We start from the raw sequence: 13,600 nt of genomic DNA on the forward strand, positions 1-13,600 counted from the left end.
TATTTGTCAGAGTAAAAGTAATATTATTTTAGTTGTAAATTTTAATATATATTTTTTTCTCTGAAAAATGAAGCTTGTAAGGGTGCCAAATTTATTATTGGAAATATTTATCATATAAATTCTTAAATAAAAGACATTGTTAGGCGGTATTACAGATAATACAGTCAGCTAGGATTTACAACGGATATGAAAACACTCATTAATTTGATATTAAAAATTTAATATTGATGCTTTTAATCATAAAAAGTAATGCTTGACTAATTGGTACTCTGAACAAGGAGGACTCTTAGGGTGTGTTTATATTAATTTTTAAGTCTCCTATTATCAGTTGAAAATATACTCAATAGAGGGACTAGAGAGATGGCTCAGTGGCAAGAGCTCTTGTTACTCTAGCAAAGGACCTGAGTTCAGTACCCACCACCCACACTGGCAGCTCACAAGCTGCCGTAACTCCTGCTCCAAGGGACTTGATGCCTTTTCTGGCCTCCCTGGGTGCTACATGCATGTGATGCCCATACAGTCAAGCAGGCACACACACACACACACACACACACACAAATAATAAATAGATAAATGCATGAATAAATAAAAATATACTCATTACTTCCTGCCCCTGTTTATTTTTATATAATAATGCCAAAAATTAACAATTTTTGAAATCTTAGTCTCAATTCAGAAATTAAAACCCTGTCTCAGGTAACAATCAGGGTGTGATGGCCTGCCCAACTCACTGGTAGATTTCTGAAGGCGGGAAAGGATGGGGTAGTATTTCTATTCTCCTACTTCCTCAGGTTCAGCTTCCACATTCATTCTTATCTTACCACCTATTAGATATTTGTGTCCTCCTTGTCTGGGGTTGGGTGGGTATTTAATAAGACTGTCTCTACTCCCCACACCCCCAGACCTTTCTGAGCATTCTTGAATACATGACCTCTGGTCTTTAATTTTCAGTGATTATCTTGACACAGAATGGATCAGTCAGGGTTTTCCAGAGAAAGTGTGTGTGTGTGTGTGTGTGTGTGTGTGTGTGTGCACATTTCAGAGAGGATTACTATAACATGGAAGCTCAGAGTGCACAGTTGCCCAATGGGATAAGGATTGAAGAAGCAGGGTGGAGTCAGTAAGACCGTTTGTTCCAGAAGGTTGGTGGAAGAGCATAACCTCGCAGGATGGAGTGACTGCTGGCAAATCCAAAGCCACACAGCAGGAATTCCATCAGATGTCATTTGTCTGGCCCATCTAATCAGGATCTACAATCAAAGCATAAGGAATCTACCGACTTAAAGTGTTCTCCAGTTGCATGAAAACACAGTCACATGTCTTAAGATAGATTCTAAAGTAACTTGGGGGTTAATAATACAAATGAGAAGTAGGTCATGTGGTCTTTTCTTTTAAAGTTGGGAATCATTAATGCAACGACTATGAATAAAACTCTTCAACAATGTCACAGGATCTGATCTTATCTGAGACAGACGCCCCTGGTCCTTAGGAAACTTCAGCAAGATGATGTCTCCTCTCGCTTTTATCTATGTCAGCTAACTCCTTCCTTTCTTACTAGGTGTGGTTAGGGTCCTCTTAGTTTCTGTTTACTTATTATTGAGGCACAGGCTCCTCCCTCTCCACCCTCCTGCATCTTTAAGGAGCTGATTCACAGTAGTGAGACTGGTTGGGGTCTCTTTCTCTCTGGTTTGCAGAAGTTCAGAGGGTGCGAGAATACCAAGAGAGGTGAAGTCTCCTCTCTGTTTCCCCTTACTCTAGCCTCAGAGTAGGATTGTTTGTGCCCAGCCAGGAGGCCACAAATCCTGCCGGGTGACCATCTGAGAGTCACTACCTTCACCTGCCAGGTGACCCTCTCCCTACCTTCTGACAAGGAATCAATTCCTTCAGACCTTCCTGGAATATAAGACCTTTTATTGATAGCTCTTATCCTTATTAGTTTTTCATACTTTTTTTTTATCAATAATCCCTTAACTAAACTGCTTATTACTTTGTCAGAATGAGCTACCTGTATCCTGCTTGGTCTAATGAATTGTATGAGCGGTACAATCTAGGAATGGGGCTTTCAAAGGGGATTGTGAATGAGTCACTGTGACGAACATTTGAATTCTGACACTCAAGAGGCCGAGGCACAGTGATCTTGAGTTCTATGCCATCCAGAGCTACATAAGGAGATGCTGTCACAAAATAAACCAAAGGACAACCCAAACAAACAAATCAAATGGAAAGACACAACCACAGATATGCGATTCTGAGACCGAATCCCTCGCTGACATGATGAACACATGACTAATCTTTTTTTCCCTCTCTTGTTAGGGGTAAGGAGTTGTTATTAATTATGGGCTGGGGTGTTGCAGTGATTCCTCAATGTACCACCAGGAGCAGCATCAGACAGACTCCAGGGCGAGGGTTAAGATGTGGTGAGAACCAATTATTTCAATCTCCTACTTTTATGTCCTTCACCATAGGCGAAGTTCTTTTATATACTAAGGATGGTTCCTGGGCCACACCGCTCTGTCCATTTGGAGAAGTCTCACATGATCACTCTATTTTATTGACCTTTTGCGTAAGTCAGAAACATCACCCTGACTCATAACAATTACTGCCTCTCATTACACGGAGTACTCTGTCCCAGGCACTGTTCTAAGTAATTCATGTATATTAACTTATCCCATCCCCGTAATGCTGTGAATAGAAGAAGCTCTTTTTATCTATATTTTGCAGATGGAAACTGAAGCAGAGATAAATTAAATAATCAGCCCAGATACCTAGCCAGAAAGCAAGCAGGCTTTCTGAGATCTAACCTTTGAGAGGCTGGACCTTTCAAAAAAAAGAATCTTTACCCTGAACCACTCTGCTATGCTTTTGCTAACGTGAGGCAGCAAGAGCATTGTTCTTCTGGGGACTGAAAAATACAGTCCTGGTGCATGGCTCTGGATGGTCTAAATGAATCTCAGAGAACGTAGGCTAGAAAAATGGATGGTTCTATATACCCTGTACTGTCTCTTTCTATTCTCAGCTTCCCCAATGATCTTCTAGTTACTGTCAGATTTTATCTGCATCAGCCTAGGAAACCAAGTCCAAAGGAGTTTCTATACCTGCCCCCTCTTTCTCACTGTTCTCATTATTAGCTAGCCCAGTAAAATCCAACATTCTCTGACTGTTGGCCATCTCCCAGATTGTGACCGATACCTCTGTTGCTACAAAGGCTCTACCTCACTGCCTGGTTATCACTGTATTATCGCAGCAGATCATGGGTTACCTTGGTGTATGCCGTGATTAGATCTAATGAGCAGGGCTAGTTTTGACTGGGTAAAAGCCTCTTCAATTTCCTGGCCTGCGAATGGGGATGAGAGCGATTGCTACCCAGGGTTGAGAGGAAATTAGATCATGTATGGGAGAGCAATTAACAGTGCTTGGCATGTACCAGGCATTCAAATGATGTTGGCAGAATCCAAGTCGTCCAACCTTTATTGAACAATCAAATTCTATGTTATTTCTTACTGAATAAAATAGTTTATTTACTATAGACTAAATTCTTTTATACACTAAAGGCAGTTTCTGGGCTATGCTGTACTGTTTATTTGGATCTGGCTATTATATGACTAAGCCTAAAGTAAAGCAGAGATGGGACTGTAAATACTTAGTATCTCTCATAGTCTAGACACCATGCTTGCTAGTGACACAAGCATATTTTTTTTTCATGAACTCAATACATATTTATTTTGTACCTGTCACTTGTTAGATGCTGGGGACAGAATGATGAGTGAGAGACAGGTCAAAGGTAAACAATGAGATGTTCCAGTTCAGTCCAGAGACATGCCTGTGATTTTGTGTCATGGCTTCAGTATGTATTTTTATAACATGGCTTTGTCGCGTGACATAAGGCCTACAGTTAAGGTTCAGTACTGAATGTGGCCTTGACCTCTGGTGAAACTGGAGGCTGAGTGGATATTCTAACTAACTGTGAGTTTTCTTCCCCATGTGGTTCTTGTTGCTAAGGCCCCACCAACCAAATACCCCTCCTGTAACCAAGTTAGGAGCAGTGTTTGCTTTTGTCCCAGCCCATGATGGCTTGCAGATTTTTTCAAAAGACCAGGTTATACCCACCTGCAGGAAGCAGCCCACTCTCTCCACTAACCCTGCTTCCCTAAGTCCTCAGTCATTTCCTCTGTTCTGAGTACAGCCACATGGGGTCTGTGCTCCTTCCCTGGGAGGATCTGTGGCAGGTAAGCTGCTGTGATCTGTGAACCGACCCATCCCTGGTCAGGTGTTGTGCCGGGCCACCCCATAATTCTAGGGCAGGAATCCTTTAACCAGTGCTGTGAAGTAGGAGGTGGTCAGAGACCACAGGAGAGGAAGCCAAACCAAAGGAGTTCCCTAGATGTCTCCCTCTCACACTAAAGTAGAAAGCAATAGCCTGGGATCTTGTTCAAACATTTATTCGGATTCATAAATCTGGAGTGGAGGCCCAAGACTGCATCTGTAGCAGTGTCTGCTCCTCAGACCTCCCTCTAGGATCTGGGTCATTAAGTCTGAGGGAGAAGAAATGGACCAGGTATGTAAGATGCCCAGGTAGAAGGATCCATTAGCACCATAAGAAAGAAGATTTTAGAAGAAAATGCACAGAGATGGCTCAGTAAGTAAAAGCGCTTGCTAACAAACCTGAAGACCTGAATTTGAATCCTAAAACCTCGGTGAAAGGAGAGAATTGGCTCCTGAGAGTTATTTTGTGCCATGTGGTCACCAGTTCTCACACACGTCAGAAACATGTCAGACACACATACTCTTTCTCTAGCAATAAATAAATATTATAAAAATAAAGTCAGTGTCTAGAGTGGAGGAGTTGGTTCAGCTGGTAAAGGTGTTTGCCATGCAAGCCTGGTGAGCCTACATGATTTAATCTGCAGAAATCACACGAAGGTGGAAGGAGTGAGCTGCTCCAGTCCGTCGTCCTTGGACTTTCACATGTGTGATACGGCACACCTGCCCTCCCCATCCATCTATCTCTCTGTCTCTGTCTCTATCTTTCTCTCTCTCTTTCTCTCTGTCTCTCTCTCTCTGTCTCTCTCTCTGTCTCTCTGTCTCTTTCTCTCTCTCTCTCTCTCTCTCTCTCACACACACACACACACACACACACACACACACTAAATAAGTAAGTAAAATTGAGAACAAATGCTTAGAGATAAGACCTAACTGGGGGAAAAGATAGTTGACTTCCACCCCACTCCAGTTGCACAGAGGAAGTCGTCTCTGTAACTCTCACTACGAACCTTCTCAGGACCGAAGAGCTTCGCACGCTTACATTAGTGTTTTACTGCTGCTTGTGGTCAGGTTCTTTGGGAGAATGACTCAGGGTAAGGAGGTGAGAGAATTTGTAGCAAAGTTCTCAGACATCAAGCCAGACACTTATCATTTAGAAGCCAGGAAGAAAAGGAGCTGGGGAGAAGGGCAGGATGAAATATTTCCTCCAGAAAGTCTGAACTCAGTGAAAATCCAAAGGAGGAGGCCTGAGAGAGTCGGCTCCCAGGAGACAGGGCCTATTGAATTGGCCTTCTGCACAGCAGACCAGCCTTGATGCTAATTTCTCTCGACCTTCTCATGTGATTCTCGTCAGCTGGGCTCTCACTTGCTTTAATTATGTGCATAATGACTCATTATTTTTTATAAAGGAAGCAGCAAAGGAAACAATTATGCAAATAGTGAGGTTTGTTTTCTACAGAGGAGTTGTGGGCTAATTGGGCATCAGTACAAAACTGGCACTGCCAAGCACAGCGATGCCTGAAGAAACCCACCAACTGCCACATAGGTTAAGCACACCACTGCCGGTAAGCTATACTTAAAACACAGCTACATAGATAACACGCCTGAGCAAATCAGTGGCGGGCAGAGTTCTTCCTCGCTTGAGTTGAACACTTATCTGAGTTGAACAAGACCAAGCTTCTTTTCCACACACATCACCATTTTAGTTTGTCTTTGTTTCCAAATGGAAAAGTTGTGTGATTGAACTTGGCCTTCTTTCCTAGGGAGTTTTTTTGGAATGTATCATCCCTTCGTTCATTTATTTGCATGTCCTGTTCTAACTCCAGCTAATGAACATCTTTACCTCCCAGCTTACATGTGAATTGTCACCTTCTTGCCTTACTCAATGTCACCTCTGCTGAATCAGGGCATGTACAGGTGGCCTTTTGTCTTCAAAGAGTCTAATATTTTTTGGTCTTTGGCCCACAGTGTATCTTACATTCCTTCGTTAGGTAAACTCTAATTGTGAGTTATAAGGCTAGGACAGGACTAGAAGCCATGTATTTTCACAGTACCCTGCTTGCTAATGCTTTTGAGGCACTTATATCTGAAATTAAATTGCTATTATAAAATGAACTGAACCACCTTGGTCATTTGTAATTATGTTTAGCTCAGAACTCACCATCAGCAGGGGTGTTATACTGAAGGCAAACTTCACGTCTGTGTAACTCATACCATCAAGTAAGCACAAACTATCCCAAAGCCTGTATTGTTACTTCCGTGAATTCCAGCGTTCTGTCTTTGTGTGCACCAAGTAAAGCCATTAGCTGCAGGACTCAGTGGAGGCAGATGCATACACATATTGGCAGTGGGATTCAGCTAAACTTCTAAGCAGGATCAGAAGAAATGTTAAGACTAAAGCATGCATCCAAAGGGTATGAAGCTATTAGACTTTCCGACTCCCATGTTTATTTAGGGAAGGACAGATCTATATGTCTATACTTTTGGATATTTCATTCAAATATGAGATCATTTATTTGGCCAAAGAAAAATCATTGATAGCATTCATTACACTAATTACCAACATTGTTGTTGGTCTGAATGAAGGCAATGATGGGTGTAGAGTAGCTGCCTGCGGAGCACTGATTAGCTTTGAAATGTTAACTAATGACCTCACAGGACATATTGCCTTTCTCTGATTATGGTAATTCAGATATTAACCTCACCTCCAGGGTACAAATTAAGATGCCCACCCAAACATCTCACATTATATATAGTCATTTGAAATAAATTGCTGATAATATAGTAGTCATTAAAATTAAAATTGCAGATTAATGTCTGCCTGGCTTCTTGGAATGTAAGCTGCACGAGGATGAGAAAGAGATATTCACAATATCTCTGCGTAATATCTTTGTATAGAATCAAAGCTACGACACGTAACTGGAAAACAGTTTTATAATATCTCCACAATCTGTATAGAGTCCAAACTACAACCTGTGACCGGGAATTAGTTTTGGTTGCGTGAATGTTGTCTGTCGCCTTTCCCCTTCTCCCCAATTCAGCTTTGCCTTCTCTGTTTTGCTATCATTTCCCCTCCCTCTTCTTATTGATTCAGTCCTGTGATTTGGATATTGAAAGCCTTTCAAAGGTTACTGCCACCATTGGAAGAGGGTGGAACTTTTGAGAAGTGGGACCTTGACGGAGCTCTTTTGGGTTTCGGGCACCAGCTCGTAACTCTTACTGTTCCTTTTGTTTCCTGTCCATGAGGTGGTCAATTTTGTTCTGCCATGGATCATGATGCCCTGTTGCCCAACAGGCCCCCAAATAATGTGCCCGTCCATCACAGTTAATCTCCAAAACTATGAACTACAGTAACCCCGTTCTTTATTTGATTATCTCAGGTCTGCTTTATTGCAGCAATAGAAACTGACTTTGAGTCATAAGCTCATACATTACGATGTTGAAGAGCTAGGATGCCTATAAACTGGCTTCATTTAGATATACTCACTTGGGAGTTTTATACTTTCTTTGCTTCCTAGTCTCTGAAAGAAGGCGAGCAGCTGTGCTTACCTTGTGTGGTCATAAGAATTCGTGGAGCGTCACTAACTTCTGCTCCTTCCTGCTTCTAATGTGGCCTAGACTGACCTCATTGTTTGATTAATTTCCTTAGCCATTGCACCATCTATTTCCTTTCCTTCTGGTCTTGCAATTGCACCCGGGTGGCAGCCTCTCTGCTGAGTGTACAAATGTGCACCAAGTGGGTGCGTAGGGACAGCTGCTGAAGAGAAATGCTTTGCAGCACTCAGATTTTCTCATTGACCCGGATTCTCTTAGGTAAGTTGGGTCATTTCTTTCAGATTTGTCTTCCTATCTGAAAGCAGGGATTATGATACTAACCTTACATTGATATTATGAAGATAAAAGAAATGATAGCATAATTAATAAAGTTAGGATATATATGGGGAAAGTACTTGGTCTGATGCTGGAATGAGATGATGCTTTAAGATTTTTTTTTTCACTTTTTAAAGACATACATTTGTTTTTAATTATGTGTGCTCATGTGTCTTTGTGTACGGGTGCCCAAGGATTCCAGAAGAGGTTGTTAAATTCCCTAGATGGGGCTGCAATTAAAAGTGGTTGTGAACTTACTAATATGGGTGCTAGGAACCAAACTTGGATCTTCTGGAAGAACAGTCTGTATTCTTAATGTCTGAGCCATCTCTCCAGTCCCAGAATGACCCTTTCAATATATTATAACATCACAGGCCAATCAGAAAGCTGACCTCTCTGAGCTGTGGGTGTGGGTTTGTTGCAAGAATTAATCCTGGTATGTAGTGAGATGCTGGCGAAGCGAAGCAAAGGGTGAGTTGAGAGCCATTGATCTGAAACCTGGGCAAATCGCCCAAGTGAGAACAAAGGGAGAGCTGGGAGGGGGGATCAATAGAAACTGTTGCCTACTTGGATTCCCAGTCGCTGGTCCATCAACAGACCTGGGATCTCCGCTGAGCAGTACCAGGAACACTGCTTGGATTCTCAGCCTCTCGACCATCGACAGACCTGGGATCTCCACTGAACAGTACCAGTGCTTGGATTCCCAGCCATGCATCCATCTATAGACCTGGGATCTCCCCTGAGCCGTACCAGGAACACTCAGGAAGGCAAGCATGACCTTGGACAGCAGTGAGTAGTGATGTGGATTCTGCCGGCCCTGCACCTGCCCTGCTATCCAAGCAGTGACTGTCAGCGGAAGATGGCTGCTGTTTTATCTCAGTCTTCCAGGCACATCCCATTATTGAAATATTTTAATTTTTGAAATTAACATATAATTCTATCCTTTCCTCCTTTCCCTTTCTTCAGTTCCTCCTGTGGATCAGAGACCGAAATGTGAGGCCTGACACACGGAGACGGCTGCAAGGACACGAGCTTTGCCCCGCGTGGTCCAGGTGTGGGAAAGGACACGAGCTGTGCCCCGCGTGGTCCAGGTGTGGGAAAGGCTTTCTGTCCATGGCTCCATTGCTCAAGAATTGAGAATCAAGGCCAACAATGGATCAGTGAAACCTTATACAATTAAAAGAAAAACCATCACGTGAAGAAGAAGCCCACAGATGGGAGAGAATCTCTACCACTAATACATCTGGCAGAGGACTGATATCCCCAAAGTATAAAAAAACTAAAAAAAAAAACTCAAAGAATCAAAAACACCAAAACAAATAAACAACCCTCCTCAAATCAACCCATTCAGAAGATAGGGTACAGATCTGATAGAGTTCTCAAAAGAAGTAGGAAAAGTGGCTGAAAGTCAGTTTGTAGGACCGTCAAAAGCTAAAAGTAAATCTAAGTAAATCTACCATATGGCCCAGGTCTACACTCCTTGGCATATGCCCAAAGGGCTCGACATCCTACTCTGTAGATACCTGTTAAGCCATGTTCATTGTTGTAAATTCTGTTTTATTAAATTTTTTCATATGTTATTTTTTGTCATAAGAATTCTAGGGAAAGTTTATGGATTTACCAAATTGATAGGACAGGCAACCATACTAATATTTCCCATTTTACAGTTGACTCCTTTTGGCCTTGGTTTAATCTACTCCCCACCCACAAGAAATGCCAAAGATTAGCTTCTAACTGTGTTTAAATTTTCAAAGTTATATAAAGCAGTATTCTAAAGGGGTCTTATTTGAAAACTATTTGAAAGACAATCGCCCATAGAGAAAGGTCTTGTAATAGAGTCAAGTGCCATTTTCTAAATTCATTCTATATTTAAATTCAAACATACTGGCACCTGTCGCATTCAGGCTGTTCATACTTTATTAATTTGTTGGTTAGATGTCCGGTCCCCATTCCTATTATCTATAATAGACAATAGTGTCTCTTGCCCCCTCTCCCCTAAGCGTCTTAGGGTACTGAAGTCGGGATCTTTTCAAGTCTGGTTCCTTTCAAGCCCGAGGCACAATCTCTTCAGTGGTCCTGGAGTTCTGTGCTTAAAGATTCAACTAATAAGCCCAGCTGCTCAATTATTTAGGAGAAGTTATGTGTGAAGGTTTTGGAATTCTTAAGGCTAAGTCCTTAGCATTTTCTTTATGATACCGACTTCCCTTTCTCAGGGCCTAGAGCACAGCCCTGGCAGGGTTTCCTCCAGGATGTCAGGGTTCACAGCACTGATTGATTATCTTTCTCATCAGACTATGGGGAAGGGAAGCAGCCATGTTCTGCTTCTATTCTTTAGGAATTTAAACCCTGGTGAGTCTGGGGCGTGGGTGACAATGTTGACCAATAATTTTGGATTCCAGAGAAAAGACAAAAACCCAGGGAGCTGTCTCCGCTTGTCAGCCTGCTAAGATTTCATTAGGCCAGCCAAATGGTTGGCTGTTTGTTTTCGGCAGAGGAGACTCAAGGGAATCGGAACATTTACTCAGTCTTCTGACAGTCCTGGGTCACAGAAACCGAGGTGCCTAGTTCTCACTTTAGCAGGCTGAAATCTCGACCAGACTAGATGTTGGAGGATGTAGAGAGCAGACAAAATGCAGGGGCCTTTGTGATTACGTAAGGACGAGCTGTTCAGGAGATGAAGATTCTGTATCTCCGTGTAGCCCTGAAAACCTTCTGGCTTAGTAGGTTCGTGACTCAAAGGCATCTGCAGTCACTAACCTGCTTCAGTGTTCTGCGGCAGCTTGCCACTCTCTTTTCCCTGTTGAACCGGAGCTGGAGTTTCCATCCACTCAGGCTAGTAGAGCAAAGGTCAATAGACTGATGGCTCATAAATAATTGAAATTTATTTTACACAGTTCTAGAAAGTTGTGAACTCTAAGTTCAATGTAAAAAAAAAATGTAGTTTCTAGTGAAAACTTTCCTCAGAGATAGTGGTCCTGTTCCTGTCAGATCCCTGCTGGGATTCCGGCATACAAACACTAATCCAGTTCCTGATCCCCATGACCTGATCACTTCTCCAACATCTTACTTCTTTCTAAAAAAAAAAAAATAATAATTTTTATTCTCTTGACAATTTCATACATATGTACAGTATAAGAAAAAGAAACAACTATTCTGTCAAATTTATTTCACAGATCTTCATTAGAAGAGAAATTCTGGTTTTGATCCTAACAAACCAAAATGTCCTCAAGGTGTTTCTGTGTTAAAGGACTCTGTGGGTCAGGTGTTTGGCTCATCTCCACTAATGTGCTCAGATCAGTTTTGAACCTCGGAGAGCTCAGTCACAGCTGACAATGGAGCCAGATTTTCCCCCATGCTGCCTAAGGAATGAGCTGGACTCACAAGACACCTTTAAATACACAGCTATTCCTTCCTTCCCACAGTGCTCAGTATGTCAGAGAGGTCCTTATGGAGGCCCGCCTTCCAGTTTCAGAGGCTAATTCCTCTTCAAAATGACCTTATTCTCTTCCTCTATCTATACATGGTAATTTCCTTCCAAATGTATTATTGCATTTGATTCATACAAAGTTTATGAAAGTACTTTCTGCTTATTTTACACATGTATGTATGTATACATGAATGTATATAAGTATGTGTGAACATGCATGAATGCATGTATATGTTATTTTGGCCCCAGTTTATGGCATCTATTTTACACTCATTCTTTGTCATAATTCTAGGTAGTTTATAGGCGAGCTTAGCCTCCCTGCATGTATACCTTTGGATGTCCTTTCTTCACAGTTCTGAGACCTACAGGCTCTCCACTTAACTCACATCTCCAAATATCTAAACTGGAGGGAACCCTATTACAGACTAGTATATATAGAAAGCCTCATACTTTGAACACTTTTCTATAACTCCTTGCTACCACTGTATTTTCTTGGTGTCATAATTTATGGTTGGTATTTCTTAACGACTTATTTTTTGGAAATACAGTATGATGCATCATTTCTTCCTTCTCCCGCCAAACTCTCACAATAGCTCCCCATTGCTCTCTTCTAAATTCATGGCCTCATTTTTATCATTAATTATTGTTACATACCTATATGCTTGTAGATTTAGTTTAGTCATCACTTGAGATTTCAGTTTCATCAAAATGATTTCAAGACTTAACAGAATTGTTGAAAAGCAAAATAACAATGATCAGATAAATATTGTAACTCTGAACATAGGAACAAAATTCCACAACATAGACCGTTCATACAATGGATATATACTATGAATTATATGAATTGGGGTAAATAAATCTTTGAGCTCAATATAATTGCACACACACACACGTGCATACACACACACACACAAAGATAGCATTAGAAAACATAACAATAAATAATGTAACGTTGAGTGTTACTGGACCAATAACTTAAAATTTCTTTACTTGCTTGTCACCTGCTGTAAAATGTCATCAGCTAGAGGCATGAGACTGTTGTAGCTTTTGCACCTGTTCCTAAATGCAATCTTTTTACAACGTTCTCACTAACAGCAACTTCAGTTACCCAGAAGGGAGACTAACCCTCACATCACCATAACTGGAATAAGCAATTCATATTTCTCTCAAGTCTGGGAGCAGGCAGTCTAGACAGTGTTGGCACAGGGCTTCAAGGTGCTATCAGGGCTACAGATTCCTTCTCATTGTGAAACCATCTTAACTTTGTCTTTATAGTTACTTCATAGCAAAGATGGTTGCCGGTGTTGGCTTCCCAGGGACTCCCCATAGACAGAGCATTTTATATCTCACTGATCAGAACTAAGTCACGTGATGGTTCTACTGTGACAGGTGACACACAGGCAGTCTTTATCTGAGCATCATAGTGTCCTGCTAAAACAGGAATTTCTGAAATAGAGGAAATTGAAATTTCAGAAATTTTCAATTTCTGAAAAATTGGATAAAGGCAAGTAGTAATTTGTTCCAAAGTAACCTACATAGAGAACAAATCCATCTTCCAAAAGAAAGTAAATGACTATGCTTTCTGTATGGTAAGAAATTCTGTTTACTGCTGGGAAAGTTACCAAAGGGGAAAATAATCCTTTGAGGTATCACTACCTATGACAAAAGGATATTTATCACAGAAATCAAAATAATCTCATAGAGTTAACGGTGGATGCCATGTTTAGAGAGAATTGGTTAAATTTCTTCTGAAGTGGCTCTTTTGTGTGTTTCCCAACATCAAGGAAGTAGGATATGATGGAGCAGTTACCACCAAAAGCTCAAACTAATAGTAGACGGTGCTTTGAGGAGCTGCAGGACCACTGTGGCTCAGTTTCAACTGGATTTGAATATGGATCAAGTGACATTTCTTAAAATTGCTTGATGACTGCTAAACATTATTCCTGAAACCTCTTGTCATGGGAAATCTTCATTCACGTAATGAATGACTCTGCAAGTCGTTATGTAGAGGGAAATAGGTATTAAAGATCTCAATTAAACTTG

The 13,600-nt window shown here is 41.3% G+C and overlaps 1 long non-coding RNA gene across 1 annotated transcript; it reads left to right on the top strand.

Annotated features, from left to right (window-relative positions):
- The first annotated feature begins 7,630 nt into the window (after positions 1 to 7,630).
- LOC146893779 (uncharacterized) lies at positions 7,631 to 13,600 on the top strand. Its single transcript, XR_015002654.2, has 3 exons — positions 7,631 to 8,073; positions 8,710 to 8,919; positions 9,097 to 13,600. It is a non-coding gene; the product is annotated as an uncharacterized LOC146893779 (long non-coding RNA).

The sequence above is a fragment of the Myodes glareolus genome, chromosome 8, assembly GCF_982192425.1.
Source record: "Myodes glareolus chromosome 8, mMyoGla1.1, whole genome shotgun sequence".
NCBI lineage: Eukaryota > Metazoa > Chordata > Mammalia > Rodentia > Cricetidae > Myodes > Myodes glareolus.